Source organism: Artemia franciscana, chromosome 21 (assembly GCF_032884065.1).
Source record: "Artemia franciscana chromosome 21, ASM3288406v1, whole genome shotgun sequence".
Classification (NCBI taxonomy): domain Eukaryota; kingdom Metazoa; phylum Arthropoda; class Branchiopoda; order Anostraca; family Artemiidae; genus Artemia; species Artemia franciscana.
The window spans coordinates 343,720-360,672 of record NC_088883.1 but is presented as its reverse complement, the minus strand read 5'-3'; the positions used below and the strand labels follow the sequence as shown (position 1 = coordinate 360,672).

At 37.5% G+C, this 16,953-nt stretch overlaps 1 long non-coding RNA gene across 5 annotated transcripts in view; it reads right to left on the bottom strand.

The window, feature by feature from the left end:
• The window catches only part of LOC136040568 (uncharacterized), a 76,732-nt gene that overhangs the window by 40,142 nt on the left and 19,637 nt on the right, over nucleotides 1-16,953 (bottom strand). For 4 of the 5 annotated variants that reach the window (XR_010620809.1, XR_010620808.1, XR_010620810.1 and 1 more), the window contains one exon: nucleotides 3,225-3,380. This is a non-coding gene — a long non-coding RNA (uncharacterized LOC136040568). Of the gene's footprint in view, nucleotides 1-3,224; nucleotides 3,381-9,100; nucleotides 9,201-16,953 lie in introns of all 5 variants that reach the window. The other variant, XR_010620811.1, reaches the window with a different exon arrangement.

Sequence of the window (16,953 nt, the reverse complement as noted above, 5' to 3'; positions counted from 1 at the left end):
GTATCTTAGACAGGTTTCTATTCTTCCCATCCAGTTTCATCCTGATCTCACCGCTTTAAGTAATTTCTAAGATTTCCGGTCCCCCCAACTGCCCCCCCCCCAATTACGCTTGATCCGGTTGAGATTTAAAATAAGATATCTGAGTTACGAGGTCCTTCTAAATATGAAGTTTCATGAAGATCCGATCACTCCTTCGTAAGTTAAAAATACGTCATTTTTTCTTATTTTTCAGAATTACCCCCCCCCCCCCCAATTGAGCGGATCCGTTCCAATTATGTAAATCACGTATGCAAGACTTCTGCTTATTTTTCCAACCAAGTTTCATCCCAATCCCTCCAATCTAAGCGTTTTCCATCATTTTAGGTTTCCCCACCCCAAACTTCCCCCAATGTCACAAGATCCGGTCAGGATTTAAAATAAGAGCTTTGAGACACAATATCCTTCTAAATATCAAATTTCATGGAGATCCACTCACCCGTTCGTAAGTTAAAAATACCCCATTTTTTCTAATTTTTCATAATTACCCCCCCCCCCCACCTACCCCAAAGAGAGCGGATCCGTTCTGGTTATGTCAATCATGTATCTAGGACTCGTGTTTTTTTTTTCACCAAGTTTCATCCCGATCCCTCCACTCTAAGTGTTTTCCAAGTTTTAGGTTTCCCCCTCCCAACTCCCCCCCCCCCCCAATGTCACCAGACCCGGTCAGGTTTAAAATAAGAGCTCTGAGCCACGATATCCTTCTAAATATCAAATTTCATTGAGATCCGATCACTCGTTCGTAAGTTAAAAATACCTCATTTTTTTTAATTTTTCAGAAATACCCCCCCCCCCCAACTACCCCAAAGAGAGCGGATCCGTTCCGTTTATGTCAATCATCTATCTAGGACTTGTGTTTATTTTTTCCACCATGTTTCCCCCTCCCAACTCCCCGCCCCCGTCACCAGATCCGGTTGGGATCTAAAATAAGAGCTCTAAGACACGATATTCTTCTAAACATCAAATTTCATTGAGATCCAATGACCCGTTCGTAAGTTGAAAATACCTCATTTTTTCTATTTTTTAAGAATTACTCCCCCCCCCCCAACTACCCCAAACAGAGCGAATCAGTTCTGATTATGTCAATCATTTATCTGGGACTTGCGCTTATTTTTCCCATCAAGTTTCATCCCGATCCCTCCACTCTAAGTATTTTCCAAGATTTTAGGTTTCCCCCCCCCCTCCTACTCCCCCCAATGTCATCAGATCCGGTCCGAATTTAAAATAAGAGCTCTGAGACACAATATCATTCCAAACATCAAATTTCATTAAGATCTAATCACCCGCTCATAAGTTAAAAATACTTCATTTTTTCTATTTTTTCCGAATTAACCAGCCCCCCACTCCCCCCCCCCAGATGGTCAAATCGGGAAAACGACTATTTCTAATTTAATCTGGTCCGGTCCCTGATACGCTTGCCAAATTTCATCGTCCTAGCTTACCTGGAAGTGCCTAAAGTAGCAAAACCGGGACCGACAGACAGACCGACAGAATTGGCGATTGCTATATGTCACTTGGTTAATACCAAGTGCCATAAAAATGGTTCTGCTTATGTCAACTTGCCATAAGGCTTTTCAGTATCACACATCCAATCCAGACGCCTGATATCGCTGAATACTATAACAACACAAAAGGCGGTGATGAAACATTTGACAGACTGTGTAGTTCAATGTCAACCGTTTTCGAGTGCATAGGGATCATTTTCTGTAATCTAGTTGCTTATTAATACAGAACAGAACATATCTATTCACTACAAATATTTCTTTGTCTGTCCCCATCTTGATGTTTGGCACCCGCAAAGTTTGCAAGAAATCCAAACAAATTAATTTTATTCAAAGAACAGCCTCTTCACCTCAAGATATACTGCTTGACTTTAAGATACGAAAAAAAAATATCCCTTGTGTCCGGGAAAAATTATCACAAGAAATTTCATGTTTTTTACGCTTGTACTGACCTCTTTTCAAGTTCACAGTGTTTTTTCCATATTGCCGCCCATATAATATGGCCACAAATTTAAATAAGGGTTTTTAATTTTTTTTTTTTTTTTTTTTTCTTTATTGACTGTTTTTATATGACGGTGCTTTCTTTGCCAGTTTTATATATGGAATTGCTTATAAGCCTTTCATGTGTTGTTCTGCTTTTGTTTCTATTTCAGAATGGAAATTCGGCCATGCCAGGCTTGTGAGTTATTTCTAAAATAAATTTTATCTTACCGTTTGTATTTGATGGCGCTTGCATTTGCTTAAATCTTCTGTTTAGTCAAAGGAAAAATTTTAATATTTGAAAATTTGAACCGTAAGCAAAGATACATGATTCGGCTCTAACTGATCGACTATCTGTAAATGAGGATAAACGTTATCAAATATTAAAATTGTTACTAATGTAACAAACTTGGTTTATGTCCCCTTTAAATTCCCCTTCTTAAAATTCTCCTTTAAATTTCTATCAGCAAAACGAAATTTCTTGTATTAAATATATAATTTTCCTGACTGAAAGACAAAGAGCAAATTCACAAATTTCAAATTCCCAGGAACTATATATACTAGTAGTTTTACATTTTAGTTTTAATGGACGGCTGTTGAGATTTCTATCCGTTAGAGACAGGGGTCTTGAAATCAAATAGCGTAAGTTAACTCAAGGATTAACGGCAAATTCGTCCTTTACCGATACTAAGCTTTAACTCAAGAATAGTTTGTGCAAATTTGCCCTCAGTCTCTAAGTAAGAAAATTTTCTAAGCAAGAAATTCTGAGTAAGAAAAATTTTCTAAGCAAGAAATTCTGAGTAAGAAATATTCGTTAAACACCCGTTACACCGAAATTGGTAGCCTCTCCCTAATCCTTAGCATAGCTCCAAAGGAAAGAACTCTTTAGGGGGAGAATAGCACAGAAGGATGCTAATAACTGCAAATAATATGCTAAAATAGAAATAGATAATTCCTCTCCCTAGATCCTAGCATAAATTCAAAACAAAAAACGCTTTAGAGGGAAAATAGCAAAGAATGATGCTAACTACTGCACATAATATGGTTAAATAGAAATAGATAATTGCCAGTCAACCACATTTAAAACAGCCTTCAATCATGTTTCCAAAAAACTTCATCCCCCTGTTTATATCAAAGAGACCCAATATTCATCAGCCGTTATCCATGAAATAATACAAATTTGTTATCCAGATTAGTGTCTACTACCTTGTATCCTAATTCGTCATTAGCCATTGGTATTAAATTGGGTGTCGTAGAGTCTCTTCTTCTCTCCTAAATAGCATCTAACAGCCAGGTTTTATAGACATAGTTCTTCCTTTTTTGAAGTTGCGCTTCTTTTATAGTACGGTGAGAATTGTGCATCTGAAAAGGTACGTAATGTATGTGATGTAAACAGACACATTTTACTACCGTGCTTGCCTCATAACACCGTGCTTTGGTACAGGGATCAGTGCATCAGTATTTTTTTTTTTTTAGCAGAAGAAACACTATTCCGAAATGGTGAGTAGGGGACATGGGCTGGCACGTACGCAAGGGGTACCTCGCCTGAAATCCCACGATTTGTATTTATTTTCACATAATTTTCTGATACCTCTAACAGTAAAAGGAATTTGAAGGATTTGTGCCCCCCCCCCCCGCCCCGAAACAAATTCCCGCGTACGTGCCTGGACACGAGCATTGAATCCCACCACCCCTTCACCGTAAAAAAAGCGTAGTTTTTCATCGAACTTGAAAAACATCTAACCAAAAAATCGAACAAAATTAAGGTACTAAAAACGAAATAAAAATAAAAATAAGCATAATTAACCACAGGGTATCCAGTTGCTTTATAAATACAGAGTAAAGAAAGTAAGCAAAAAGACAGAATTTAGTGTTTTATATAGATAGCATTGAGAGGGTTATCCGGGCAGATAATTAATAGTAGACTAATTAGTGATCAAATGAAAATTTCTAGAAACACCGGAAACTGGGACTGAAGACTGGTGCAAGTGTCAAAAAAAAATCACTAGTTCCATCTAGCGTTTGACAGATCTTGTTGCTATTGTTTTCTTTCTTTAACTTGGCAAATTTGCTAGTCTCAGAAACTGAGATCCAGTGCTTATTACTATGGTAATATTGCCTTAGTATTACACCATAAGAACTGAAGAAACGTCAAATATCAGACCAGGCGTTGGTAACTTTTTCTTCCATAATAGTGAAAAATTTAACTGTTTTAAGTTACCAAGATCTAATCGAGATTTTCTTTATTCAGAATTACGCAAGCATTATAAATTATTGTATAGGAAAGAAAAAAAATAACAGAAAGAAAAAACAAGTATACAGTTAGATTACCCGTCAGATACATCTTCAAAATTTGATAATCTCCGCTGTCACAGTTATATGCTATTCACACCCTCATAAAAGACCGACACGAAGTCCCTAAGACTATGCAAAATGAATTCATCGATATATCTCGCTGAAAACAAATAGCCGACAGAGACTTTGTGTTTGCTTTTAGACGGAGGACTCGCAAAATAAAATGTTAGAAGACCAAACTTAGTGTTCAAAAAGCCCAGTTGAAAAGAAATTATCTTTCTCCCCGAAAAAAAAAAAAATTCGTGGATTAGTGTATCCTGATACAGTACTGTATATTTTGAAGATATATTACTAACAATATTTGGGCTCTTGTAAACATCACTTAAGCTTTTTCAGTTATTTATAGAGGGGCTAAGCTGCGGAATAAGCTTGTTCCAAGTACCAAAGAATTGCCCATCAATCAATTCAAAACCCCGACCCGCGTGTGGGGTTGCTTGGTAGGTATACCTTTGAAATATATTGAGATTTATGGATTTATATATATATATATATATATATATATATATATATATATATATATATATATATATATATATATATATATATATATATATATATATATATATATATATATATATACAAAATTAAAACACTTCTAAACAAAAAATATTCATATAGCCATATCCCCTCCAAATCCTGTGGCATGATATACAGGAAGGATAATCAAACAAATCCACAAACTAGAAAATTAGGGTGACTGATTTGAGATCTCATGTAGACATCTAGTGGTAAAACATTAAGGAGAAGATGAGAAAAATCATGACATATATGAGGGGGAAAGGTATATTTGCGATTAAGACGATTATTATATCCGAGAAAGGCCTAAAAAAGGTATTGAGTAGGGTCCACTTTATTCCTATGTAAGTAAAGAATTTATCTCCAAACTTATATAAAGAAAATATTTTGCAAAATCTACAAGGGGGTGTGAGTTTTTTCAATTTTTTTACGTGAGAATCGCAAAACAATGTAATTTTCAAAATCTATGTAACTTTGAATGTAACTTTTCAAAATCTTTCAAATATAGGGGGATATACCCCCTCACCTAGATTGTATTCCGAAAGAAATATGACTTTAATAGTTCTTAAATTCCCTGTTCATAATTATCACATCTGGAAGCAAACATTTTGCATAAATATCTGTTAATAATCAATACAAAATACGTCGCTTACGTCTAAAGTCAACTTCTAGAAAAAGAAGTATAACATACTATAAAACTGCATTACTTATAATTGTTTTAAAACTTAGGCGCCTCCTCAAGCGAAAAGATCAGTCAACAAAAAAGAGAAATAGTTATTACTGATGCGTCTACCCCCAATCGTGTAGTCAGGTTGTCAGGTAACAGAACCGGAAACATGTCGTCACAAAAAGCAAGAATCAGACAGGTTGTCTGCAAATAGATTCATTTTTAACGAAAAATTCAACTAATTAAGAGGTGTCTTGTAGCACGATAAGGAACGCGTAGTTCCTTGTAGGGGCAACAAATTTTTTAGGAGGTAAAGGTTTTTAGGAGTTTTTAGGAGGCAAAAACTGATGAAATCCAGGAAATATTAGGCTTTTGTGTTACTGTGAATATCCCACGAATGTTGACATTTACCGGTGAATATAAGACATACATTTTTTTCTAGTTGGTTTTATTCAGCTTGGCAGTCATTAGTTTTATGCACGGTTTGATGGTGATAGGTTTAAATAGGTTAGATTTTTTACCCATTTTTAAGATTTATAACTTAATTTAACCTAACTTTTACCATTAAAGCTTGCATAAGACTGAAAATGCTGATTCGCAAAGCTAATTGATTCCAATTAGAGAAAGGGGAATTTCGGACAGTCAACGGTCAATGATGAAATTAACCAGACTGCGGAAATTCACAGTAACAGCTGAACTACACTGACTATCCCTTCTTCTCGATTACATAAAAAAAAACTAGTTTTTTTAACTGAAAGTAAGGAGCGACATTAAAACTTAAAACGAACAGAAATTACTCCGTATATGAAATGGGTTGTCCCCTCCGCAATCCCTCGCTCTTTACGCTAAAGCTTTTAATTGTATTAAAAAGCAGAATTGTGGCAAAGAGTCAAACTTTAGCGTAAAGAGCGAGGGATTGCGGAGGGGACAACCCATTTCATATACGGAGTAATTTCTGTTCGTTTTAAGTTTTAATGTCGCTCCTTACTTTCAGTTAAAAAAAACTAGTTTTTTTTTATGTAATTTCTGAACGTTTTTGAATTAATGCATGTTTGATTTTGGCTCTCCACACATAAATTATTAAAATGAAATTTGCATATTAATTCCTTTTTTGGCTAAATGGCTTTCTCTTAGTTTTGATCAGACGATTTTGAGAAATAAGGGATGGGAAAGGAGGCCTAGTTGCCATGCAATTTTTCGGTTACATAAAAAGGCAACTATAAATTTTTATTTTTAACGAATTTTTCTATTAGTAAAAAATATACGTAACTTAAGAATTATCTTACGTAACAAACTTTTATATTCTTTAATTTTTATTATGTATATGAGAGGGTTTGTACCCTCGTTAATACCTCGTTCTTTACACTAAATCGCAAGTTTTGTCCCAATTCTTTAAGAATGACCCCTGAATCAGAAAGGCCGTAGAATGAATAGTTGAAATTACTAAAAATACTATAGCATAAAGAGCGAGGTATTTATCTCCTCCTAAATACCTCGCTCTTTATGCTAAAGTATTTTTAGAACCCCTCACATGCGTAATAATCTCTGTTCGTTTTAAGTTTCAATGCTACTCTTTACTTTCAATTGAAAAAAAATTTTCCATGTTTATTTTTTCATTGTTTTTTTATAGTAATTTTAGAAAATCCTGCGCCCTTTTCATTGAATTTCTGTTCCCCCATGACACATTTCTCCATGGAAAGATCCTCCCACATAGCCCCCTCCCCTCAACCCCACCCCCAAAACCAAAAAAAATCCCCTGAAACCGACTGTACACTTCCCAATAACCATTATTATATGTAAACACTGGTCGAAGTTTGTAAGTTGCAGCCCCACCCCCAGGGACTTTGGGGGAGTAAGTCATTCCCAAAGACATAGTTATTATGGTTTTTGACTATGCGGAACAAAATGGCTATCTCAAAATTTTGATCTGTTGACTTTGGAGAAAAAATGAGCGTGGGAGGGGGCCTAGGTGCCCTCCAATTTTTTTGGTCACTTAAAAAGGGCACTAGAACTTTTCATTTCCGTTAGAATGAGCCCTCTTGCGACATTCTAGGACCACTTGGTCGATACGATGACCCCTGGAAAAAAAAAAAAAAAAAAAAAAAAAAAAAAAAAAAAAAAAAAAAAAAACAAAAAATAAACACGCACCCGTGATTTGTCTTCTGGCAAAAAATTCAAAATTCCACATTTTTGTAGATAGGAGCTTGAAACTTCTACAGTAGGGTTCTCTGATACGCTGAATCTGATGGTGTCATTTTCGTTAAGATCCTACGACTTTTAGGGGGCGTTTCCCCCTATTTTCCTAAATAAGGCAAATTTTCTCAGGCTCGTAACTTTTGATGGGTAAGACTAAACTTGATGAAACTTATATATTTAAAATCAGCATTAAAATGCGATTCTTTTGATGTAGCTATTGATATCAAAATTCAATTTTTTAGAGTTTTGGTTACTATTGAGCCGGATCGCTCCTTACTACAGTTCGTTACCACAAACTGTTTGAAAAGGAAGATCAAAGTTCGAGTCGCTCTGTAGATACAGACAAAAGGAGACTTATAGGTGTGAAGACTTTTCAAATCACTACTTTAGTAGATTCTGTAACAACTACTAGAACTCACTACGGTACCAAGCTGCCTAACACCAACATAGCTAGGCACGCTTCTCCGTACCAACATCTCTAGAGCTACTCTCTTTGCACCCTTACAAGAATTTCTAATTCCCCTTAAATCCTCCAAAATGAACTCACCTGCCTAATTTGGAAACGACTTGCATTCCGTTTGGCCGTGGATAGTTGGTTAATAGTAGAGTATTTGTTTGTCTGCCATTTTCATTTGTAGCACGGGTCCTAGGCATCTCAACTTTTCTCTCATTCTAACACTTTAAAGCAGTATCGAATCTAATTTTCTCTTCAACTTATGGATTAAAACACAATTAGTCAGGCAGGCTCACTTAAAGGAGTATTTATCTTTAAATGAGCTCCACCGGTTGCGGCCAGGGATGCTCCCCCCTCAATTTTCCAGGAAAACTCCGAAACAATTATCAAAGTATGGAAATGAGAAATAAGGTTCTCCCGTTTTAGGAATTTCTAGTTTCCCTCCTTGTCTGAACTTGCCCATCCAAAATAAATAAGGTGGGTAAAGAAAAAGGTAAAGAATACCCCATTGGACTTTACAGTCCCTAGAGGCGGCGCTGCTCTCCGTTTCTTGAACCTTCAGCCTGGAAGTGCAATGGGGGTGGAGGGCCAACCATCCTGTGTTTTCGCACACCCTTCCTGCTTACCTTCAACAGATTTCTTCAGGTGCCCACTTACAGCTGGATTGACTCTGGCTGAGCTTACAGAGTCTAGCCATTGACCCCCGTCCCAAACTTAATAATTGGGTACGTTCAAAATGAATACGACAAAATAAATCAGGCATTATGGCGCTTTTCTCGGCCTGTCAGTTTTTCTGGTAGAATAGTTTTTTTTTAATATTCGAGTTCCTTTTCCGAATTTTCAATTCATCAAAAAAAAGGAAAGGGACAATAATAAAAAAGGGGCCCCAAATACCTGTCAATCTTTCGTAAGACCCCTTCCCAGTCCACTTGATAGATGATCTTCCCAGATCTTTTGATAGATGTTTGGATGGTAGAAAGACGAACTTTGGAAGCTATAAAGAGAATTCAAATATAGTAGAGTAACAGTAATTGCGCAATGGGAATAGTAACTGATTGTTATAGAGCAGTCATCAAACTGCACTCGTTTGAGGGTCAAAAACTGACAGTCCCCCTCCACCTCCAATAAACCCAACATCCCCCATCCCATAGTGTATAATTCTATATGGGATAGACTGTGTCGTCCATATTAAACTACATAACAAAATGCTACCAAGTTAAAAGACATGTTTTTAAACTGAAAGTACGGAGAAGCATAAAAAGTTAAAACGAACAGAAACTATTCTGTATATGAACGGAGTTAACCCCTCCTCAATACCACGCTCTTTGCACTTAAATTTGACCTTTTGTTCCAATTATTTAAGAATAACTCTTGTATTATTAGAATAATAACGTTTTTTAAAGGTTATAGAATAAAATTAGCGTAAAGAGCACATTGAGAGGGAGACAACATTCCTCAAATACGTCATAATTTCTGTTTGTTTAAGTTTGATGTTGCTTCGTAAATTCAGTTGAAAAGACTTGTTATTTCTTATTTAATTCTGATAGTTTTTAAATAATGCCAGGAAATCAAAGGGAAAATTCCATTTCCCAAAGGAAAATTCCTCGATGAAAGATCCACCCACGAAGCAATTATGAACACTTTGTTCAATATAAAATCCCCAGGGTCGTATCCAGGACTTTTGTTCAGGGGGTTATTTTTTTAGTGAGGAACAAAAATCTTTGAACATCAAAAATTTGAAACTGATATTTAATCTCTCTTGATTTCTGTGAATATTTCTGGCCCATACTGTTATTATGAGAATAAAGAGAGACACTAAACCCGAAAATGAGCGGAACTCATTCCGTATAGGAGGGGGGCTGCACCTTTCTCATCTGCACCTCCGACTCATGGTTTTAGTAACTTCAGAGGATTCTCATTCGATCAGAAATTGAGAGTTCTAGTCCTTTTTATAAGTCAAAAGTGACTTGAAACCCACCAGCTGTTGGAGGGGTGGTTTTCGGTTTTTTCAAGGGATGGGGCATTTTTGGAAAATGACAGGGTGGAGACATAAAACATAAAAAAAGGAGAAAGAAATCTAGCTTTAATGGTTTGCGACGTCCGATTTTCTGTTTTTGTGATAAAGAAAAGAGATTGTTTGTGAATCATCTTGACAGGGTTTTATATAATGAATTTAAAAAAAAAACAATTTCAGCAAGGTAACAAATAAAAACACATCCGTTATCATTCTTCCGGGGGAAAATACAAAAATACAAAATATGGCATACGATACAGAATAAGAAGATCGTAAAAAAGGGAAAGCAGACGTTACAATATCAATGGCAGCGTCATGGGCGCTATCAAAATCTGTACCTCTTGCTAATATAATGAATGCTGCTGGTTGGTCTTCCGAGTCATTACCTTCATGAAATAGAAGATCAAACCGTTGCTCGCGTTCAGACTGTGTCGCGTTCAAATTGTGTCGCGGTTCAGACAGCTATTTAGTTACGCATGGAAATATTTGAGTTGATAATAAAATATATATTAGCTGATTTAAGAACCCACCACCAAATCGGTTGGAATCTAGGCTTCTGTTAATAATGTACAACAATGTGTGAGGTGGGTCAGCAATGCCAAGGCCGAACTTTTGAATAAGAGTTCAGTTTGGCTAGCATATACTTGCCTTATATATTGGTACTAAAAGTCCCTCCTCCACCCCGCTTATAGAGGGCTATGGAGTTATCAGAGATTTAGTTCAAAAACAAAAACTGATTATATTATAGATACCTCAATAGGCTGTTCACCGTGGGGTCTTCGCAGAATTTGTGGTGTCCATGTTCGTCTTCGTATTAAAAACAACAAAACAAAGAAAAGCATTTGTTAATAGTGTATCAATGTGTGAGGTAAGTATAGGCTAGCAAAACTGAACTTTCATTTGAAGGTTCGGCTTTTGACTGCTTTGGCTCTCCATGCTTGAATATTTAAATCATTTAGTTTTGCTTGACAAACCAACTTCAATTTCCTCGATTACTGGCTTAAAACAATCTTTTAAGGAGGCAACTGATATTTAAAAATAAATATATGAACACTCCGTCCTGGCCGAGTGGATTGGTGCGCTGTATTCAGGATCCTTTGTCTGAGAGGACACGGTTTCGAATCCCAGTGTACCCAATTGTTTAGTTTGGGACGGGGGTCAGTGGCGTGACTCTGTAAGGTTTGCAAAAGTTGACCCAGCTCTAAATGGGTACCTGGAGAAATCTGGGGAAGGTAAACAGGAAGGGTGTGCGAAAGCACAGAATGGTTGGCACTCGACCCCCCCCCCCCCCATTGCACTTCCTGGCTGAAGGGCCAAGAAACGGAGATCAGCACCGCCGGTAGGGACTGTAAAGTCTAGTGCCGTATCCTTTACCTTTTTTTATATATGAACACTCCGGTATAAACAGAGACACAGAGAAAATTTTTATAAACCAATTGCAATATAATTTAATTCAACGAGAACAAACTAACATTCCTTTTCATCAAACAGTTCATAAAAGGAACTGTAAGTAGGGAGCGACTTGGCCCAAAAGTAACCAAAGCTGTAAAAAGAGAATTTTGATTATAATTGATAGATCAAAAGAATTGGCCCTTTTCACTGAATTCAAATAAAACAAGAGCTGAGAGTTCATATGGCACTTGTGACGAGGCAAGAAGAGCTAAGAGCCAAGAGCTCATATGGTATAAGCTCTAACAAAATTTTAATCAATAGATTGACTCAAAAGGAAAATCATAGGCTTAATGCCGGTCAGGATTTAAAATAAGACCTCTGAGTCACGATGCCCTTCTAAATATCAAAATTCATTAAGATCTGATCACCCACTCGTAAGTTATGAATACCCAAGTTTTTCTAATTTGTCCTCTCCCTTTAGCCCCCCAGATGGTCATCTGGGAAAAAGAACTTTATCAAGTCACTTTGTGCAGCTCCCTGACACGCCTACTAATTTTCATCGTCCTAGCACGTCCAGAAGCACCAAACTCGCCAAATCACTGAACCCCTCCCCCAACTCCTCCAAAGAGAGCGAATCTAGTACGGTTACGTCAATCACGTATCAAGGACATTTGCTTATTCTATCCACCAAGCTTCATCCCGATTCTTCCACTCCAAGTGTTTTCCAAGATTTCCCCCTCAAACTCTCCCCAATGTCAAAAGATCTGGTCGGGATTTGAAATAAGAGCTCGGAGACATGACTTCCTTCTAAATATCAGGTTTCATTAAAATCCGATTACCTATTCGTAAGATGAAGATACCCCAGTTTTCACGTTTTCCAAGAATTCCGGTTTCCACCTCCATCTCCCCCCAATGTCACAGGATCTGATCGGAATTTAAAATAAGAGCTCTAAAGTACAAGATCCTTCTAAATATCAAATTTCATTAAGATTTGATCACCTGTTCGTAAGTTACAAATACCTCATTTTTCTAGTTTTTCCGAATTATCCCCCCCAACTCCACTAAAGAGAGCGGATACGATCCGGTTATGTCAGTCACGTATCTTGGACTTGTTTTATTCTTCCGACCGAGTTTCATCCTGATCTCTCCACTTTAAGTATTTTCTAAGATTTCTGATCTCCCCCACCCAACAGCCCCGCAATGACGCTGGATCCGTTTGGGATTTAAAATAAGAGATCTGAGTACCGAGATCCTTCTAAATATGAAGTTTCATGAAGATCCGATAACTCCTTCATAGGTTAAACATACGTGATTTTTTCTAATTTTTCGAAATTAATCCCCCCCAATTACCCCAAATAGAGCGAATCCGTTCCGATTATGCAAATCACGTATCTAAGACTTCTGCTTATTTTTTCCACCAAGTTTCATCCCGATCACTCCACTCTAAGTGTTTCCAAGATTATTGGTCCCCCCAAACTCCCCCAATATCACCAGATCCGGTCGAGATTTAAAATAAGAGCTTTGAGACACGATATCCTTCTAAATGCCAAATTTCATTGAGATCCGATAACCCGTTCATAAGTTAAAATTATCTCATTTTTTCTAATTATCCAGAATTAACACCCCCCCCCCAACTAACCCAAAGAGAGCGGATCAGTTCCGGTTATGTCAATCATGTATCTAGGACTTGTGCTTATTTTTCCCACCAAGTTTCATCTCTATCCCTCCACTCCAAGTGTTTTCCAAGATTTTAGGTTTCCCCCTCCCATCTCCCCTCCCCCCAATGTCACCAGATCTGGTCGGGATTTAAAATAAGAGCTCTGAGACACGATATCCTTCTAAATGTCAAATTTCATTGAGATCCAATCACCTGTTCGTAAGTTAAAAATACCTCATATTTTCTAATTTTTCAGAATTAACCCCCTCCCCCAACTGCATCAAAGAGAGTGGATCCGTTCCTGTTATGTCAATCATGTATATAGGACTTGTGCCTATTTTTCCCACCAAGTTTCATCCCGATCCCTCCACTCTAAGTATTTTCCAAAATTTTAGGTTTCCCCCTTCCAACTCCCCCCCCCCCCCAAATGTCACGAGATCCGGTCGGGATTTAAAATAACAACTCTGAGACACGATATCCTCCTAAACATCAGATTTCAATAAGATCTGATCAACCGTTCGTAAGTTAAAAATACTTCAATTTTTCTATTTTTTCCTAATTAACAGGCCCCCCACTCCCCTCAAATGGTCAAATCGGGAAAACGACTATCTCTAATTTAATCTGGTCCGGTCCCTGATACGCCTGCCAAATTTCATCGTCCTAGCTTACCTGGAAGTGCCTAAAATAGCAAAACCGGGACCGACAGACAGACCGACAGAATCTGTGATTGCTATATGTCACTTGGTTAATACCAAGTGCCATTAAAAAATTCTTTAACTTTAATGCTGCCAAGCAATTAAAGTTCGACTCGGAGAAAATTTCCTTATTTTCGGAAGAGGTCCCCCAGAGCTTTCAATAATCTTAATAAAGACTACACCATTACATTCCGCGTGTCAGAGACCAATCTTATAAAAGTTTCAAGGTCATATCTACAAAAATGGGGAACTTTGTATAAAGCCAATGGTCCTCAAACGTCAGAACAGAGCTCGTTCCAACAAACATCAGAAGTTCTAGCGCCCCTTTTACGTGACCAAAGAGATTGGAGGAAAACTAGCCACCGCCCAAGCCCCCCCCCGTCATCTGATAAAATTTTGGGAGAGCTATTTGAGTCAGCATGGTAGAAAGATCCAATAACTATGTCTTAAAACAATGAGAATTGTTTTCTAACTTCAGACTGCCCAAATATTGACGTGGTCACTATAATTAACAAGCGACTCAAATCTGGTCATTACCAAAGGAGTGCTTGCCTAACCTAATTTATGAACGGTCTTTTCACTGCTTTGACTTGGTTGTTGTTTCTACCATTTCATCTTACTTTTTTTTAGTTTTTCCTTCCCTTTTTCTAGGGCTAAGGACACCTTAGCAAAGGTACTTGCCAAAATATGTACTTTGCTATTTTGAAAACCAACAATTATTAAGTATCTTTTCATTTACTTTTATTTTTACATACACTTTATACTTTATACCCTATTAGTGCATCTGTAAAATAGTAGGCTAGTAGTAGCAGCAGCCCTGAGAGTTTCAACTTAACGCCCTTAGCGTTCCTGATCTGCCGTTTGGACAATCAGATTCCAGCTAGTACCTTTTCATCTGGTGTCAAATAGCCTAAGACTCAAACAGTAGTAGTAGCAGTGATTATAACACTAGTAGTGGTTAGCATTAGCAGTAAGTCTTAAGTGTTTCATATCCTGAGTTTCAATAAAAGTTGCATTTCCTAATAGTTTCAACAAAATCATCGAAGCCGTTCATGAGATATTGTTGATGCACCCTTTTGACAACCGGCAAGCACATAGTGTATTTTGATTTAGCTTAACAAATCCTTCAATATATTTTATCTGGCTCACGCTCCATTAAAAAATTCCCTCCCCTTACGGGAAACTTCTCCGTGAAAGTTACTTCCCTGTAAATACACCCCTCCCACCATAAAATTCCCCGGAAAAATTGTCCTTAACATACTTCCATATGAAAAAGACTTAAATTTCTGATTATTTCCTATTACTCCAGAAATCACCTCTTCTGTGAAAATATTTTCCGGGAGAACCAAACCTGCTGAAAATTCCCTTCGGTCCATTCCCCCAGAACATTTTCAAATGCGAACTTCAGTTGGCAAAGAGAAAGTAAGACAAATTTAAAGAATTTCGTATAGGAATTCTGTCAAAGCCCCAGTCTAAAATTTCCTCAGAAAGGTTCATCCTAAAAACTTCCCCCCCGACGGCAAATTTTTCACATGGAAACCGACAACAGTTCTTGCCTGGAGGACTGTGGAGAGGTTGACATCCCCAAAGACATAATTACAGGACCTTTCAACAATGCTGAACAAAATAGCTCTCTTAAAATTTTTATCAGGAGTGCTTCGGGAATGATAGGCTGGGGTGGGGGATAGCTGGTCACCCTCTATTCACTTTTGACTCGTAAAAAGGGCACTAGAACTTCCAATTAAATGAGCCCCATCCGATCCGAAGTTTATAAAACCATCCGTTCCATAAATACCTTATATGTCCTGGGGGGGTAGCTTACAACCCATGCCTCTGGGCTCTAGGTGGTCGTGTCCAGTCTGAAGACATTGTTATATGCTCTTTGGATTATTGTGAACAAAAGCCTATCTCACACTTTCGATCGGATATGTTTTGGAAATATAGAATCTCAAGGAGGGGAAGCTATTTGCCCTCCATCATTTTTGACTCTTTAAAGGGAACTAGAATTATACCTTTGCGATCCAATGAACCTCATCTTAAGTTTACACGATCATTCCTTCCATAAAGGCCTTATAACCCTAGGAACATAACTTACAACCCTTCCCCCCAGACTCTGAAAGGTTGGGTCAACCCCAAAGGTCTTGCAACGTGATGTTTGGACAATTTTTTGGACGAACGACTATTTCAAAATTTCGATCGGATTCATTTGGGAAAAATGCGACGTGGAGGAAGGGGAATAGCTGACCTCCGATCACTTTTTGTCTTAAAAAGGGCACTGAAATTTCTGATTTCCAATCCATTGAGCCCCCTCCAAAGTTTATACGACCATCTTTTTAAAGAACTTATATCCCCCCAGGGAATAACTTAAAACTTTTGTCCTGATGGCTATAGGAGGGAGGGGTTGTCATCCAACAAGACAATTTCTGGACCTTTCAACAAAGCTAAACAAAATGGTTATCTCAAAATTTTGATTGGGTGTGTTTGGAGCAATGAAGGGCTTGGAAGGGGGGACTGGTTGCCCTCTAATAACTCGACTATCAAAAAGGGCTTTCAATTTCGAATTTACTGAACCCGTTTTTAAGTTTCTGCGACAATCCTTATATATGAAAAGCCCTAGTCTGAAAAAATTAAATAAATAAACAATATATTGTACCCATAATACTCTTCACATGGGTAGGCTAATGTCTATATTAACAGACTGTTCAGGTAACTAAGAAATAAACTTACCTCTGCAGACAGAATTACGTCATGAATCCAAATTTGATATTCATTTGCATTGGAAATGAACTTTACCCCCACCCCTAATGTGCAAGTATATAGCCTGAATTAGTAAACACAGGAGTGGAGTGAAGTTTATTTCCTATGCAAAAGAATGCTAAATTTGGATTTAGGATGCAGTGCTGACTAAAGAGTTAACTTTACTTCTTAGCAAACTGAATAGTTCATTAATAAAAGCATTACCCCTTAAGCTGCACTATTGCGCTGCTAT